Source organism: Lepus europaeus, chromosome 17 (assembly GCF_033115175.1).
Source record: "Lepus europaeus isolate LE1 chromosome 17, mLepTim1.pri, whole genome shotgun sequence".
In the NCBI taxonomy this organism is placed as follows: domain Eukaryota; kingdom Metazoa; phylum Chordata; class Mammalia; order Lagomorpha; family Leporidae; genus Lepus; species Lepus europaeus.
In genome coordinates, this window is record NC_084843.1 from 52,744,417 (window position 1) to 52,761,351 (window position 16,935).

Sequence of the window (16,935 nt, forward strand, 5' to 3'; positions counted from 1 at the left end):
CCTAGTTTTCTGGCTACAGACTTGGGCTGGGGAAGTAGCTTATAAGGTCAGCGTCCCAAACTGAAGCAGACAGCAGTACAAATAAACAGCCATGAGGAGACAGACACGAAGTCAGGAAAATCCCCTACATGACTAGACTATCAGTTTCAGCAGTGCTGTGACTGGGAAAATCAGGTTCAAGCCCATGACATGGAGGCCAAAGCGTTTGCCTTGGAATGCGGGTGTGCTGAAACCCATTTCTCCTTTGTCAGTGACCATATTTCTTTCAGGAAAGAAAATCCATCTGTGGGATGGGCAGTAGTCAGTTTCAAATAATTATGAAAATGATATATTTCCAGGATTTGAGTGTTCTGAGGTGGAGGGACAATCAAAATTAGTCAAGAGCCTGAGCACCAGACATTCTCAAGAGACAAGTGGTGGTGGGGAAGGGTGTGGAGACCACAGATGTCCATTTAAACCCTGGTTCCAACTGCAGTTTGACAAATGTTACCATAAATAAATTTCTCATGAAGCTAATGAGGCTTATATCTCAGGTCCCTTGCCCCAGAGGACTATGATTAAGGGATACTAATGTGTGTCTACAGGGTTGTATATTGTAAAATTTGCAAAATAAGCAGTCTTGATATTCTTTTTCTTAAAGAGGTATCCTCAGCTTGTACAAGTTTCAGGCCCCTTAAAACCTGAATCCATATCAAGTGGGAAAAGTGTTTTGGGCTGGGTGAAGGGGATGTGTTTGGACTCTACACAGGCTCTTGTTGATTCAGGATGAGAGATGGCAGTGTCCTGTCATGGGGGTCCAGTTTTTCATTCTCATTGGCGACTTAGGCCTCCCTCCTCTTCTAGGCTTAGCTCCCTTAAGCCCCACAGAACCATTCAACATGGCCCCACAGACATTTCCTGGAACCATGGTTCTTATTTAGAAATAAAGGAAAGACAGCATGTGCCTGGCACAGAAAGCACTCAACGTCAGACACAGTGGATAAACTGTGTGTGCTTAGAGTGGTGATCCCCCTTTTCTGGGTGGTTCTAAAGCAACTCACAGTGCTGGCCATGGTGAGCACATGACTCAAGTCAGACTGTTCTGGGTCCTTCCCTGGGTTACTGAAGCTGGGAGGAAATCTCTTTTCTCTCTGTTTGCAAGGCTGTAACAGGGTATGAACCCATGGTTGGTCACAGACAGGTCTCCTGCCTTGTGGAAAAGATGGTCTGAGCATGAATGGAGAGGGAACGTCAGTAGCCCTTCAGTCCGTGACCCAGGGCCCCATCCAATATTCCTGTGGGGTTCATGAGCCATGCGTCCTCCACTTCTTCTCAAGAAGGTTGCTGCCTCTTGCAAACCAAGTCACCTTGACTGAGACGTCTTTCATTTGGAGGCGTGCTGTCATGGGAAACATCCTCTCAGCTCTCTATTTCTCTTTTATTAGACGAAGGCCTCCTTTGGGGCACACTCTGTAGAATCATCCTTAATATGAAATGTTGGTAACTTTTATCAGCTTTTATCTAACATGAATATTATTATACATCCTTGACTTTTTTAAGCTTTGAGTACTATGTGTTACACACCTGTCATGTACAAGGCAAGTGACTCCCACCTGGACCAGCAGAACCACCAGGAATCTGGCTGTGTTTATTCTGCAAAACAAACAAAGCAAAATTACCTATATTTTATTGCAGAAGAGTGTGAGAAAGTCTCAGATTGACCAACGATGGCTGTAACTTCTGGAATATATTAATTGATGTGTATATGCTTAGTTTAAGAAGATCTGAACACTTGAAGGACCATAGAAAGAGTTAAAAACTAGAACTGGCTGTACTGGGTGTAATAATTTTACTGTTACTTAAATTATTCAGCAAAAGACAACTGCTGCTATTAAGAATATCTTGGGGAGTCATTTCCTGTATTGATAGGACTATAGATATAGCTAGTTATTGATAGAACCAGACAGCCTCCTCATAACATCTGAGGATTCCAATTCTGACCCAACAAAATGCAGTTTTACTACACAACTCAAATTGATTTAGTCAACACTCAAATTAGTGTTGCTGAGAATGGAACGTTTCAATTGAACAGTTGGTAATGACTTGTAACTACTTTACAGATAATGTTTGTGGACAATTCATTAAATGATACTATTAAAAGGCTCGAAAATAGTCCTTTTCCTAAATAACTTGTATATTGAATATATATTCAACCTGAAACTCAGTTTTCACAGAAAGTTCACAACCAAGTTTTCACAAATTATATAGTAGAAAGATCCAAATTATAGAGTGGAGTGGCAAATGGTAAGTTACCCCAAATAGAGCACTGGGCAGGAATTCAGAAGTCCTAGTTGCTGATCATTGCCCTACCCCTAAATTACTGCAATTACGCAGAGCCTCAGTTTCTGCATCTGTAAAATGTTAGGGCTGGACTACATAATAACTACAATTTAATGAGCTACTTCTATGTGCTAGGGATTGTAGTAGGAACTTCATGTACATTATTATACTGTCATTTATTTCTCCCATTAATTCTTTTAGTTAGGTAATGCTGTATGTTTTATACAGAGAGGGAAACTGAGGCTCGGAGAGACTAAGAAGTTTTCCCCAGGTCGCATAGCAGTTAGTGGCAGAGCAAAAAATTGGAGTTGAGTTAAACCAGTTCCAGAGCCTACACACTTAACTACTACTTGATATTTTTCTTGGAGGATCTTAAAGATTTCTCCAGCTATAAAGTATGTTCTTCAGTTTATGAGTAGCATTCTGTTTCATAATTAACAAGGTTTCATTGTTATCTTAATATATTTGGACCACATTGTGGCAGTTAATTTCCACTTAATCCAACTGGAATAAAAATGTGAACTCAAACCTATTTACCCAAATACTGGCTCAGAACTAATTTTCAGCAAAATTAGGAAGTACTAGTCAAGAGAACAGCAGTGGCTGTGGATACCATAACTTACTCTCCAGTTCATTATGAACATGTTACATTTAAAAGATGAGCTTTCTCCTGAAGGGGAAATTAACTATTTTTGGCTCTTTCCCAGTTAGTAAAACCCTAATCCAAACACAATTTTTTTTCTCTGGTCCCCTGTCCATCTACTCCACCCCAGTCACCACAAACACAGTCTGACTGTGTGGTCTGACTGGTTGTTGGTGGTGGCAGTGATTTTATGTCTACCACACCTCCTCCAAAAAGGAGGTTGATATTCCAACTGAATCTATCAACAAGCTTGGGTTTAGCTCTTAGAGTATTTCTAATATTGCTTGAGGAGTGGAGGGTTGAAAAAATATAACACACAGTTTATTACCCTGGAGATGCTCCAATAATATGGGCACAAATATAGCAGATAAAAATGCAGAAAAGAATAGAATAAATGGCAAACAAGATGTTAGGAATTTAACTGCTGTGGTGGACATGCTAGGAGAAATGATGACTGAGGGGTAGAGTGGGGAAGAGAACAAGAGATCGGATGAGGTATAGGCAAGCCTTGGATTGGCTGGGGAGAGGATGAATGGGGATGGAGAGGAAGGGCTTTGAGGGTATGAAGAACAAGGAATGGAATGAACATGATGTGCTATGGCACTGTGGAGAGACTTTCTGTGTTGAGCAGATTTTCAATCAAAACTGCAGATTAAAAACTGGAAATTTTCATCTGAAAAGACTGTCCTGGGTAGGAACTACATTTCTTTCGCTCATTATCATGCCTCTGTTTTCTACAACATGGTTACACAGATATTGTGTAATACACAGGTATTCAACGGATAGCATTCAATACCTAAATGTTGCATTTCATGTAGACCTTGTGCTCTGAGAGTGTTGTTCCTGGATCTCACTACCTGGAACTTGCCAGAAAAGAAAATTCTCATTGGCTCTGGCCCTATTGGCCCAGAAACTTTAGGATTAGGGCACAGCAAGCTCCCTGGGTGATTCTGATGCACACTAGGATTTGAGAAACACTGATGTCAACCAAACCCTGAAAATGGCAATTTTCTTTTTTTTTTTTAACTTTTATTTATTTATTTATTTTGTAACTTTTATTTAATAAATTTAAATTTCCAAAGTACAACTTTTGAATTATGGTAGTTTTTCCCCCCATAACCTCCCACCCACCCGCAACCATCCCATCTCCCACTCCTCTCCCATCCCATTCACATAAAAATTCATTTTCAATTATCTTTATACACAGAAGAAGATCAATTTAGTATATACTAAGTGAAGATTTCCATAGTTTGCAGCCACACAGAAACACAAAGTATAAAGTACTGTTTGAGTACTAGTTATACCGTTAATTCACATAGTACAACACATTAAGGACAGAGATCCTACATGGGGAGTAAGTGCACAGTGACTCCTGTTGTTGATTTAACAATTGACACTTTTATTTATGATGTCGGTAATCATGCGAGGCTCTTGTCATGAGTTGCCAAGGCTATGGAAGCCTCTTGAGTTCACCAGCTCTGATCATATTTAGACAAGGCCATAGGCCGGCGCCACGGCTCATTAGGCTAATCCTCCACCTGCGGCGCCGGCACCCTGAGTTCTAGTCCCAGTGGGGCGCCAGATTCTGTCCCGGTTGCTCCTCTTCCAGTCCAGCTCTCTGCTGTGGCCCGGGAGGGCAGTGGAGGATGGCCCAGGTCCTTGGGCCCTGCACCCACATGGGAGACCAGGAGGAAGCACCTGGCTCCTGGCTTCGGATCGGTGCAGTGCACCAGCTGCAACACGCCGGCCATAGCGGCCACTTGGGGGTGAACCAATGGAAAAAGTAAGACCTTTCTCTCTGTCTCTCTCACTGTCTAACTCTGCCTATCCAAAAAAAAAAAAAAAAAAAAAAAAAGATAAGGCCATAGTCAAAGTGGAAGTTCTCTCCTCCCTTCGGAGAAAGTACCTCCTTCTTTGATGGCCCGTTCTTTCCGCTGGGATCTCACTCACAGAGATCTTTCATTAACTTTTATTTAATAAATATAAATTTCCAAAGTACAACTATGGCAATTTTCTTATTGCCTCTAAAATTTGAGATACTATCTATTCTCTTCCCAGTTTGCTTTTTAATGGAAAGATGAGAATCTGTATTTTTTTTTATATAATTCTGCACATAACATCTGAAACTCTTAAGGAATGGTGATGATATTTTTGTATTTTAACAAAACCAATTGTCTAGATGCAAATAAATGAAAGTAATTTTATCCATTTACTGGGGGTTAAAGTGTGGGAGAGTCTCTGACAGGCAGGAAAGGTCAGATCCTAGGGTTCAGAAAGGCAATTCCACTAAAAAAAGCCAAAAATAGATCAGATGATTAGTTACCATTTTGATAGTTGACCGACCAACTATCAAAACTTTACCAACTATTAAGTATTTCTTCTGCCTTCCAAAAGCCCAGCAACATCACCATAACAGGATAAACCATACAATCAAAAGGATGGGATCAAAAGGATGACACTAGGATCATGTCAGTTAGGTTTGAAAAACTGAAAAGGACAGAAACCTGTGGGATCTTCTTGGACCACCTTGAGGGCACCGGTGTCCCTGTTGGTAAAGGCTGAGTGCAGACTCCTGAGAGGATGAAGTCCAGAGGTCAGCAAGTCTCCTGTCCTGGAAGTCAGTAAGTCTTCTTCACAATAGTGCACAGAACTAGAGAACAGCAGCAGACATGAGAAAACATAATTCTAAACACTGCGTTGAACAGATAAGAAAATGGAGGCATAAGGAAGTCAAGAGATTGCTCCAGTCACACACTGGTTACCAGCAGACCTAAGAATAAAATCAGTAAGTTCCTTGCATGCTCTCTGTCCTGGGCCACAGCCTGTTCAATGAGCCCACACTGTCAAAGCCTTCCATGACTAGGTCCTGTAATCATCTATCCTTACCCCGTGGATGCACAAAGCTAGAAGAGAAGACTAAACTGGGGATCTGAACACACACAGGCCCTGGCTATGAGTCCAGGTGCCTGACAGTTTACTCACCTGTCCTACATTTGTAGGGGGAGCTGCATCCTGAGTGTGTTAGGAAGAAAGGCCGAGGGCAAACAGGGATGGTGCTGTTCGTTTGCATTTTCAAATATCTCTTGTTCATTTTTTAAAAAAATGTATGCTCATTGAGCCTAGGGAGATTACTGACGCCATAAACAAGAGTGTTAAATTGTTAAATCAACATCAAGAGTCACCGTGTACTTACGTCCCATGTGGGATCTGTCCTTAATGGGTTGTTCAATGTGAAGTAATGATATAGCTAGTACTGAAACAGTATTTTTACACTTTGTGTTTATGTGTGGGTGCAAACTGATGAAATCTTTACTTAGTATATACTGAATCGATCTTCTGTATATAAAGATAATTGAAAATGAAAAAAAAACTTGGTGTTAAATTGGAAATTACATAGAAAATTAATCAATTTTTAAAAAAAATATCATGTAGGATCTCTGTCATTAATGTGCTGTACACTGTTATTTAATGTTATAACTAGTGCTCCAACAGTATTTTTTCACTTTGTGTTGCTATGTGGGGGCAAACTGTTGAAATCTTTATATATACTAAACTGATTTTCTGTATATAAAGAGAATTGAAAATGAATCTTGATGTGAATGGAAGGGGAGAGGGAGCGAGAGAGGGGAGGGTTGCGGGTGGGAGGGAGGTTATGGGGGGAGAAGCCATTGTAATCCATAAGCTGTACTTTGGAAATTTATATTCATTAAATAAAAGATAAAAAAAGTATGCTCATTAAATTAAATTGATTTTACCACAATAACAACAGATAGATTCACTTTCAATATTTGAGCATCCTTTGAGGCTCAATGTTTGTGTATTGTTTAATATCCAATTTAATCCTCTTACAAATTTTAGCAACAATTAACATCTCTTTAATCATTAAATAACCAACATTCCTTTAAATGTCTGTACATCTCCCACTGCTAAGAAGATGAATGTATATGGATCTATCAAACTTTTTTTGTTGTTGTTTTAAAGATTTATTTATTTGAAAGAGTTACACAGAGAGAGGAGAGGCAGAGAGAGAGACAGTGAGGGAGAGAGAGAGAGAGGTCTTCCATCCGCTGTTTCACTCCCCAATTGGTCGCAACAGCTGGAGCTGCACTGATCCGAAGCCAGGAGCCAGGAGCTTCCTCCAGGTCTCCCACGTGGGTGCAGGGGCCCAAGGACTTGGGCCATCTTCCACTGCTTTCCCAAGCCATAGCAGAGAGCTGGATGGGAAATGGAGCAGCCGGGTCTCGAACTGGCACCCATATGGGATGCCAGCACTTCAGGCCAGGTCATTAACCCACTGCACCACAGCGCTGGCCCCTGGATCTATCAAATTAATGTCCTGGCCGGCACCGTGGCTCAACAGGCTAATCCTCTGCCTAGCGGTGCCGGCACACCGGGTTCTAGTCCCGGTTGGGGCGTCGGATTCTATCCCGGTTGCCCCTCTTCCAGGCCAGCTCTCTGCTATGGCCCGGGAAGGCAGTGGAGGATGGCCCAGGTCCTTGGGCCCTGCACCCGCATGGGAGACCAGGAGAAGCACCTGGCTCCTGCCTTCGGATCAAGGCAATGCGCCGGCCGCGGTGGCCATTGGAGGGTGAACCAACGGCAAAAGGAAGACCTTTCTCTCTGTCTCTCTCTCTCACTGTCCACTCTGCCTGTCAATAAATAAATAAATTAATTAAAAAAAAATTAATGTCCCAAATATTTAAATATTGCTTGCTAATGTAAGCACTTCTAAACATTTGATTAAAACTACAATTCAGCCTTAAGAATTCATTTATCATTTAAACATGCAAAAGAGGACAAAATGATGAGAGATTGACTGTACCCTGAAACTAAAACTAGTTCCCCAAATGTTAATGCTATAGATATAAATACTATGACTTCTTCTGCATTTCTTCTCAGGTTTGCCTTTCTAAAGTTTCAGCAATTTTAGTATTTTTATACCTCAGCAGACCAAAGGGAAAGAACCAGTCTCAGAGAAGGCAATAAATGGATTGACATTTGACCTGTCGCAGTATCTAAGGTAGTTCTCATTCTCTGCTTATTCAGCCACGAGTTTTTTTTTTTTTTTTTTTTGACAGGCAGAGTTAGTGAGAGAGAGAGAGACAGAGAGAGAGAGTTATAGACAGTGATAGAGAGACAGAGAGAAAGGTCTTCCTTCCGTTGGTTCACTCCCCTAATGGCTGCTATGACTGGCGCTGTGCCAATCCGAAGCCAGGAGCTGGGTGCTTCCTCCTGGTCTCCCATGAGGGTGCAGGGACTCAAGCACTTGGGCCATCCTTCACTGCCCTCCTGGGCCACAGCAGAAAGCTGGACAGGAAGAGGAGTGACCGGGACTAGTACCTGGCACCCCAACCGGGACTTGAACCCGTGGTGCCGGCGCCGCAGGTGGAGGATTAGCCAATTGAGCCACGGTGTTGGCCACAAGCTCTTTCTTATAACAAACTTTCATTTGTTACATCATCAGAGTCTTAATTTTCTGTATTTTATACAGATTTAAATTTTTCAATCCTAGTGCTTTTCTGAAATGATTTATTCTGTAATTGGGCCTGGCTGTCTTTGCTACATTGTCTTACTACTTTGATATATTGATTCTGCCTATTAGCACTACAGAAAACTCATGTAAGCTCACTGTTAATTTGTTTAATATAAGTCTTGCTGGTGTTTTGTTATACTTAGGAGGGCCATCTAGAGTAGAACTTTGTCTATAGCTACATGTGAATTACACGGCTGCCAAATTGTAGAATCACTTTGCCCTAAACTTTTTGGAACCTGAAGGTTTAGGAGCCCTGGAGGGAGGACAAGGCAAGAAGGGGACATCCAACACAGCCTTATAGTGTGGCATGAAATAACGTGGCATTAGATAAATGTTGCTACTTCCCACGTATGCCATGAAATAAGAGATTTGGGAAGCACTGGCCATGAGGATCCATTTTTACAGAGAGGAGAGACTGAGCCTACACGGTCCTTTCTCTTTTCTAGGATGTGAGGCTAACTCATCTTTCTGGAACACACCATGGCCTGCCTCTTCCACTGGTTGTTTTGTGTGACCACCAGACCTGGTGAACTACAGGGCCCTGCCTTGCCAGTTCTGATTGGTCTTTCTTATTCTCCTTGTAGCTTCCCTATCTTTCTTCAAATGCTATTTATTTTTTCCTGTTAAAACAGAATATAAAAGGTACCTAACTCTAAATTATAGACTGTTATCTTTAAGAAACAAAATATTTATAGATAATTGTATTACCTTAATTTATAAAATCAATAAGAAATTGAATATAGTCCATCACATTAACTCTCTTTGAATTACAGCTACATTTTTACGTACTTCATACCAACTTTCCCTGTTGTGAATCGTTAGGAAATAATAATTTTTCCTAAATAGTTGCAACCTATTTTGGAGAAATGTTACTAATGATTTTATGTATTTTTTTTGTATTCAATCTGGCTAAGGAAACCTCTTTAGGTGGGCTCTTTCTTCCTTTGAGCACTGTGTCTGGCATCACAGTTTCTCAGAACCATCCTTACTTTCTCCTGACCCCAAAATGCAGAATCAAGCACCTTCAAAAGGATCTTGGTGGGGCCCACGCCATGGCTCACTTGGTTAATCCTCCGCCTGTGGCACCGGCATCCCATATGGGCACCAGGTTCTAGTCCAACTCTCTGCTGTGGCCTGGGAAGGCAGTGGAGGATGGCCCAAGTGCTTGGGCGCCTGCACCCGTGTGGGAGACCAGGAAGAAGCACCTGGCTCCTGGCTTCGGATCAGTGCAGCGCCAGCCATGGCAGCCATTTGGGTGGTAAACCAACGGAAGGAAGACGTTTCTCTCTGTCTCTCTCTCTCACTGTCTAACTCTGTCAAATAAAAAAAATTAAAAAAAAAAAAAAGATCTTGGTGCCCTTTAGTGGCAAAAGTTAGAGAGACTCAAATCTGAGCATTAAAAGTTCACAATGGGCACAGCTATTTGGCTATCTTTAAACCACTTTATCAACTACTGGTTGACTACTACTCAGGACAACTTTATCAACTACTGGTTGGGATGCCCATATCCCAAACTGGACTAGTTGGGTTTTAGCCCTGGCTCTTTTCCCAGTTCTAGCTTCTAACTAATGTGCACCCTGGGAAGCAGCAGATGATGGCTCAAGTGGTTAGGGCCCTGACATCCATGTGAGAGAACTGGGCTGAATTTCTGGCTTTGCTCTCCCCACCCAAATTTAGTGGCATGTGGATAATGAACTAGCAGATAGGACCTTTCTCTCTCATTCTTTCTTCCTTTCTTCTCAAATCAATCATTTATACATTTTTTTCAATGCAATGAGAATAGGCAGTGGGGACAACTCCAACAGCTCCTGCCCTAGAGCCCACTTCCAGCACTGATGAACAGAATTGGAAAATATATGCACATTTTTAAGGAAAATAGAATTTTGCATTTTAGTGTAGTATATTTCCATGTGCTACTTTATCAACTACCGACTGTCCCTTCTTCTTTGACAACAGCAACAGTAATAGCATTCTAGGATCCCACGACCCCACTACCACCCCAAAGTCATATTTTATTGTAGGTCCTGCAGGCTTTTTTCCTGGCCTAGTGTCTTCATCTTTAAAACAGGATGGTTCTCCAATGTGACAGTAGTTGAAAAGATAAAAGGAAATGTTGGAGCAGGCCATGAGGATGAACACTACTTTTATCACTTAGTCCTACTATGTTGGCTTGCTCACAATCTTCTCAGGATTCCTAGGACTCTCTTGTGATTGTATTTCCCTGCTTCCTTGTCTTTGCTCACAATATACTCTCCCTTTAAAATGTCTTTTCTTCACTCATTCTTGCTGACACCAGGCTCAGTTCAAATGCTGCTTCCTCAGGGAGCAGCCTTATGTTTTCAGGCAGGATGAACCCCTTCTTTGCTGTGTTTCAGGAGTACACCACTGATTCTGTCTTTAAAAATCACCATGTTATGTGATTTCAAGGTAGGTTTGTGGAGGGCAGAGATCACATTTTATTTAACTTTACAGATCTAATACGTGTGTGAGCCAAATGCAGTGCCTTGTGTGTAGTAAGCAAGACATGTTTGCCAGACTGAATTGAAGTTTGACTAAATCACTCACTGATTTGTCTATTAGTGTACAATTACACAAGTCAACAGAGTTATTGAATGGGGAGGATGAGTAATTATTTCAAACACTAGACTTAGACTCTGATATCATCCCAGGCTTCTGGAATTAAAGTGTAGGCTTCTTAAACTGTAGAACAGAATCAGCCAAGGGACTTTTTAAAAATGCACATAGTAGGTTGTACCCCAGACCTAGTCAATCAGAATCTGTGATAACAGGACAGGCAATCTGCATTCAAGGCAGAGAATTGCTGTCTTAGAGAAGTCCTGGCCCTCATCCCACTCAATGCAGGAACCAATCCTCTCCAGAGATCTCTGATAACTGTCCTGTCCTCATTCATGAATCTTCCCATAGCCTTTTTAAGTCCTTATGATAAAGTGCCTCTGGTACTGTGGTAAACGTCTCTACCAAGATGTGAACTAGTGAGGAAAGACATCCTTTTGACTTCCTGATATTACCTCATGCTGACGAGACTGTACTTCATGTTATTTTTAAAGATTTATTTATTTACTTGAAAGGGAGAGAGAGAGAGAGAGGGAGAGAGAGAGAGAGAATCTTTCATCTGCTGTTCACTTCCTAAATGGCCACAACAGCCAGGGATGGGCCAGATAAAAGTCAGGAGCCAGGAACTCCACCTGGTTCTCCCACACGGGTGGTAGGGGCTGAAGTATTTGGGCCATCTTCTGCTGCTTTTCCAAATGCATTAGCAGGAAGCTGGATTGGAAGTGGAGTAGAAGGGACTTGAACTCTCACTGCAATATGGGATGTCAGTGTCCCAGGCAATAGCTTAACCTGCTGTGCCACAATGCCAGTCCCTTTAGTGAGATTTGAGAATAATCCTCCAGCGGAGCAGTGGTTCTACCCATGTAACAGTGGTGAACTGAGATGGGTAGGGATTTGGCGGCAGAATAGGTCAGATTTTATTCTCAGCATTATCATGTGTGCTGGCTGTGTGACCAAGGATGAGTTAACAAGGCTCTCTGAACTTCTGTGAATTTTCTATAAAATAGAGAAGAACCTCCTTCAGTCACAAGATTGTAGTGAGGACTTGATGGAAGGCGATGATATATGTAAAAATGTTTTATAAAAAACTCAGAATGATCTCTGTTTACTATCTTCAGTGTTTGTATCAAATTAAATGGCTCACCTCTAGAGAATTTCTCATCTCCCAGTTTCTCATGGCTGGAAGGAGGACTCTGAGAGCAGCTTCACCACAGACACACATGACATTCATGACATGCACAGGTGCCAAGCCTGTTTCTAGTCACTGATCATGTTAAAAGGAACTGCTTAACTTTTAAAATCTTTACTTAGTATAGAGTTGGCCTTCTGTATATAAAGATAATTAAAAATGAATCTTAATGAAGAATAGGATGGGAGAGGGAGTAGGAGGTGGGATGGGAATGGGAATGGGGGCGGGTATGGGGGGAAGAACTGCTATATTCTTTAAGCTGCACCTATGAAATTTATATTTATTAAATGAAAGCTTTTTTTTTTTTTTAAAGCAGCTGTTTGGTTCCTCTGGTCTTCAGCCATAAAATGGGAGTTCAGCTGCCATTTTCATGGAGGAAAACGCTCTACACAAACCTCAATGTGGGTAAGTAAATATGAAGCTCCACTTGCTCACTAACACTGATGGTTTTGATGGTGCTGGAGCTCCGATTCTGCCCAGGGCCTGAGCTAATGTTCCATTTGATTCAGAAGTAGTTATTGGACACAAGCAACATATAAGCTCAGAATAAGCAGTTTAAAAATCGGGGTAGAAGGAACCACTCTATCTGATGCCTTAAAACTAGCCTGTGTGATGGCTTAGATTCTCTCTCTTGTAGAACGGAGAGTGGTTTTACTCCCCCCTCCCCCGACCTTATCAATACCCTTAGTTGCTCCTTTCTGAAAGTCCCAGAGACCCAGGATTGCACTCTGCACACATAATCACTCAATATCTCTTAAATATATCCTCTGAATCCAGAATAGTATCTTGATCTAAGGTACCTTGCATTGGCAAATGTGCTGGTTATGACTTAATACTTCTCTGTAGATCTCAAAGTTCTTGTTAGAGCTCAGAGAGGATCTTTTATGTACAAAGAGCCTTGAAAATGTAGCATTTTTAAAATGTGTTCCATGGTACTCAGATTCTGTCAGATACCCCTTGAAAGGGAGAGTTCCTTTGTCAAATAACGAGGAAACAATGCCAACTTCCACTTGGGAGGTCCTGATACACAATGGAATTTTAGGGGCTCTTACAAGCCTTGTGGCAGTTGTGTTTTTTGTTCATTTGAGAACCTGTTAACTTATTTTTTAATTGGCAAGTAAAGAATATACTTATCATGTATAATGTATTAAAAGAGTCCACATTGTGGACTGGCTAACTCAAGCTAATTAGCATTACCTTCACATACCTATTTTGTGGTGAGAATACTTGAAATTTACTCTCAGGGTGATTTAGTCTGTTAGTGTTATTAACAAGAGTTACCTTGTGGTATAATAGATCTGTTGAATTTGCTTGTTCTAAGAGCTGAAATGTTGCATCCTCTGAGGCACATCTCCCCATACCTTTCTTCCTTCCAGCTTCTCACTGGGAACCCCAAACTTACTCTTTGTTTCTAGTTGTTCAACTTGTTTAGAGTCCACAAATAAGTGAGGCCATGAGCATTTGTCTTTTTGTGCCTGACTTCTTTCACTTGCATAAAGTCCTCCAAGCTTGAGACTTCCTGTTAATATGGGGCATAATTTGGTAAACTTTACACTCTCTTGTGACCTCAGCTTCCTATGTCCTCACCGGTGTGGCACAGGCCGCATGTTCAGCAAGGGAACCACCTCTTCTTGGGCTTTAATTGCCAATCTCTGCCTGTGACAACTTTGTCCCTAAATTAACCTAAACTCTGACCGGTTAATCTTGTGGTGATGTTGTGACCTCTGGTTGCCCTTCAAGGTAAAAGTTAAGAGCATTTTTCCCTTTAAATTAATATTTTTGAGTCATCAATAAGTTCTCATGCTTCAAGTATCAAACAGTAAGAAATCCATTCCCCCTACCTACTCAACTTCTATATTCCTGCTATAACAGAAAACTACTACTTTTAGTTTCTTGTGGAACCTTCCAGATGAATGTTTTGGTATCTTCATGACAGTATGCAATATATACCAAATCTCCATCCACTTTTATGGAAATATTAACATTGTACACATTTTAAAGAGCAAAATTGCTTATCGTCATCCTGAAGAGGATAAAAGTCACAAAATTGAATTTCACTTTGAAGTTTTAAATACCTAATGTTTATGAGAGATAAATATGCTCATAGAAGGCCTCAAAGTCTTGGGGTTGGCAAACTAGAAACTGCTATGTGGCAGGATCCGCATCAGGACTACAATCTATATCAAGTTCATAGATGTACAAACCAAGGTGCAAAGGCTCCTTTCAATCTTGCTATGGTAGAGATCTGGCCACCTGTTGGATACTTCATTGCTGATATGAAAGTTGCATCCTGCAAAAACAAGGCAAAAATACAAAAGGAGACTTATCAAACAAACGGCATTAGTATCATTAGAAGGACAGCAACCAGGGGCCCAGGGAAGGGGAAAACAGAGCTACAGATGACACATAGCATGAAATATTCAGCAGCAACCCTGAGGGGTCCTCAAAAAATTCATGGAAAATGCATATGATAAAAGTACTATGCATGATTTCAAATTTTGTTACACCAAAATAAGTTTATATTTTAACCCCATTTTTTCCATGAATTTTTTGGAGTCCCTTCTTATTACTTCTTTTTGGATTTTAAAACTCTTGAAGCAGAAGCTTTTCTGACCATCAAGGCAGAATGGTTAAGAGGATTTAAAGTCAATTGAGCCTGTTTTTATGTCCCAGCCCTGTCACTTACTTTCCGTGTAAGCTGGGGCAAGTTACCAAAACCTCTTTATGCCCCACTCTCATCATCTGTGCAATGGAACTTTCTTGGTACATTAACTGTTTAGGCTGCCTCCTGACCCTATGCAAGTAGCAATCCATTCACTTAAAAGTTCTTGGTTGTGGATGGTGTTTGTGCCTTTCTTTTGCTATTTCATTAGAGACTTCAAATTATACAGATTTGAAGCTAACTTGATGAATTAACCACTGAATGACAATTTCTATTCCAGCAGTTGACAGAGTCATATTCTTTCACTTTATGTTAGTCCCTGGAAATGGCCTAGTACACCAGTCATCTTGCTAATCTGCAGTAATGGCCAAAGGACAGAGCCATTCTAAATCCTATTCATTAGCTCAACAGAAACTCTGTTGAATCCATGTTCTTTACATAAAGTGGAAATGATACTTGGAAAGTACCATGGTCTGAAATCCAGCTGTTTAATAAGAACCACATTGCTGATGTCAGCAACTAGGAAGCTGTAACCTGTTAGAAGTCTTTCAGATTCTAGCACCATTTGGATTTATAATAATTTTGCTTTTTTCCTTTTTGCCTTTAAAGTAACACATAATCTTAGAATTTCAAGGAGAGTTCCAAGTGAGAGACCACTGAGGTCATATGAGAGCTCATAGGGGAGTCATGCTATTAAAGAAATAGCCATCACCAAACAACGAGGAATAGAGTTACTTCACGAAGTACAGATCCACAGAGTTCTTCAGAACTAGGATCTCCAGACAGTTTTCAGACACTGGAGGAAGTCCCTGGAAGCCACCACAATACAAGGGAAGGAGGGTAATTCTTTCACATGTGGCCACTGAAATAATGGCTAACCAGACTTGACAAAAATAGCTGGACATTTCCAGGAAACATGCAAACCATGGATCATCAATTATTAAATATGGTGTCCATGTCTCCTCGGGGGCACTCAAGATAAATAGTATGAAAAACAGTACTTAATTTCTCTCCAGGTGATTCTGCTCTGGAATCAGCTAAATGACATGAAAATTGTCAGCTGTTATGGATGAGAATAATAACTTCACAAAGTAATTTTCATCCTGAACTCAGAGCCCGTCTGCTTCTCCCTCCCCTCTCTTTCCACATGCTGTAATGGGATAAATGATGTTTTCAATCACTGAAGGATGGGAAAAATTAAGAAGCTTTAGGAAAAGTAGATCCTGAATTTCCAAAAGCTGTCTAGGTCAGTCCCGAGTCTAGTCAGAAAGTGTATTCATCCTGCCTGGATATTTCCATCGACAGCGGAAGCAAGGCAGGGACAGCTGAAAATGATTACACTTGTGACCCTTTCCCAGGGAGATCCTAGAGTTGAAGATACTTGGAGGCCCACAGCTTGTTACCATTTTGCCTTTATTTCTCTGGGTAAGCAGTCATGCTGAATGAATTTGTGATTCACTTAATAAACATTTGGGAGAATGATTTCTTGCTTCCCTGAGCTATGTTTTTTAATCTGGTCTACGCCACCCTTCAAAATATGAAGGAAAAAAAAAAAGCCAAAAAAAAAAAAAAAACCCACACACACCAAAGGACTGTTTTTCTCAACATGGGTGAAGGCTGTTCTCATTCTGTATGTGTTATGGAAAACAGCATGCAGGAGTAGGAAGGTCATTCAATGAGGGGTCAGCCTTACCTGCAGTGGGATGGTTAGAACTGCTACATTTCAAGTGGTTTGGAAAGATTTTAAAGTCTAGAAATGGAGGGTCCTATTATCCTTCCTCCATTTGGTGAGCCTATCAGATTTTACAACACTACCCAATTTCTGTCCCAATAACGTACTCTACAGTTAACAAAATGCACAACTCAAATCCCCTCCAGGAACCTTGTTCACTGTAGATACATATTCTTTCTCTAGAAAATGGTTACATAAAGCTGTATGATGCAAACCGTGTATATTCTTTCTTAAATTACAAACTGAGGACGTTTGTTCGGCTTCTGCTGAGTTTGAATAATGT

At 41.0% G+C, this 16,935-nt stretch overlaps 1 long non-coding RNA gene across 3 annotated transcripts in view; it reads right to left on the reverse strand.

Moving 5' to 3' along the window:
- The window catches only part of LOC133775891 (uncharacterized), a 163,313-nt gene that overhangs the window by 53,847 nt on the left and 92,531 nt on the right, over positions 1–16,935 (reverse strand). For 2 of the 3 annotated variants that reach the window (XR_009868314.1, XR_009868315.1), the window contains exons 2-3: positions 14,463–14,548; positions 1,564–1,632 (exon numbers count right to left, since the gene is read on the reverse strand). This is a non-coding gene — a long non-coding RNA (uncharacterized LOC133775891). Of the gene's footprint in view, positions 1–1,563; positions 1,633–5,466; positions 5,569–14,462; positions 14,549–16,935 lie in introns of those variants that run through there. The other variant, XR_009868316.1, reaches the window with a different exon arrangement.